Source organism: Ailuropoda melanoleuca, chromosome 15 (genome assembly GCF_002007445.2).
Source record: "Ailuropoda melanoleuca isolate Jingjing chromosome 15, ASM200744v2, whole genome shotgun sequence".
Classification (NCBI taxonomy): domain Eukaryota; kingdom Metazoa; phylum Chordata; class Mammalia; order Carnivora; family Ursidae; genus Ailuropoda; species Ailuropoda melanoleuca.
Genome location: NC_048232.1, coordinates 33,041,341 through 33,042,190, shown reverse-complemented (window position 1 = coordinate 33,042,190; position 850 = coordinate 33,041,341).

The following is an 850-nucleotide window of genomic DNA, read 5'->3' as shown; positions in this document are numbered from 1 at the left end:
AAAAAAAAAAAATCCCTGGAGAAAATGACAAAATACTTACCTAAGACCTTGTTCCTTGATGCATATTCTTGTCCCTGTCAGTTATTGATAATGTAGTTGGTAATAACTGTTGGTAAATATTTTAAATTAAGTTTTTAATTTTAAACCCAGTAAACATGCAGCGTTCTATTAGTTTGAGGTGTTCAATGTAGTGATTCAACAGTTCTATACAGTTTTCCATGCTTATCGTGATAAATGTGCTCTTAATCCCCACCACCTGTTTCACCTATCCTCCCCACCCATAACCCTCTGTTTGTTCCCTATAGTTACAAATCTGTTTATTCTGTTCATAAATATTTTTGAGAACTGATAGGTAGGTCAGAAGGCATCAAAGACAACTTTGTTATCCTCGAATGTGTGTGTAGAGTTCTTGATAGGGTAATCTATTCCCATTGGTTGCTAAGATTCATAATTTGGAACATTCTAGTATATAAAACCATATTACTACTTTATATTCATTATCAGCTTATGAAACAGGCACCCATGGCTTATGTTATAAACAAAAACAAAAACTTGGGGAAAAGTTAAATGAATGGAGTCATATCACAGAATTTGCCCTAATATCTAGCAAAAGTAAACATGAGGATGAAAATAAAATTACAATAGATGAATTAATTAATTTTCAATGATATAGTGAATTACATTGATGGATTATTTTTATTTCATTTTAAAATTAATTAATCCTTTTGTGCCAGTACCATACTGTTTTGATTACTATAGCTTTGTCATATAACTTAACTAAGAATATTTTTGGAAATCTGAGTACTTGCACATAGTTTAGTAATATCCTAATGCATTGTAGAATGCTGGT